The sequence below is a fragment of the Austrofundulus limnaeus genome, unplaced genomic scaffold, assembly GCF_001266775.1.
Source record: "Austrofundulus limnaeus strain Quisiro unplaced genomic scaffold, Austrofundulus_limnaeus-1.0 Scaffold4260, whole genome shotgun sequence".
In the NCBI taxonomy this organism is placed as follows: domain Eukaryota; kingdom Metazoa; phylum Chordata; class Actinopteri; order Cyprinodontiformes; family Rivulidae; genus Austrofundulus; species Austrofundulus limnaeus.
The window spans coordinates 6,800-7,192 of record NW_013956662.1 but is presented as its reverse complement, the minus strand read 5'-3'; positions in this window follow the sequence as shown (position 1 = coordinate 7,192).

Here is a 393-nt window from a genome sequence, read left to right as displayed (position 1 = left end):
AGTGTGTCCAAAACGTCTCGTAACTGTCCTAAACATGTCCTCAGTGTGTCCAAAACATGTCCTCAGTGTGTCCTAAACATGTCCTCAGTGTGTCCTAAACATGTCTTCAGTGTGTCCTAAACATGTCTTCAGTGTGTCCTAAACATGTCTTCAGTGTGTCCTAAACATGTCCTCAGTATGTCCAAAACATGTCCTCAGTGTGTCCTAAACATGTCCTCAGTGTGTCCTAAACATGTCTTGAGTGTGTCCTAAACGTCTCGTAACTATGTCCTAAACATGTCCTCAGTGTGTCCTAAACATGTCCTCAGTGTGTCCTAAACATGTCTTCAGTGTGTCCTAAACATGTCTTCAGTGTGTCCTAAACATGTCCTCAGTGTGTCCTAAACATGTCCT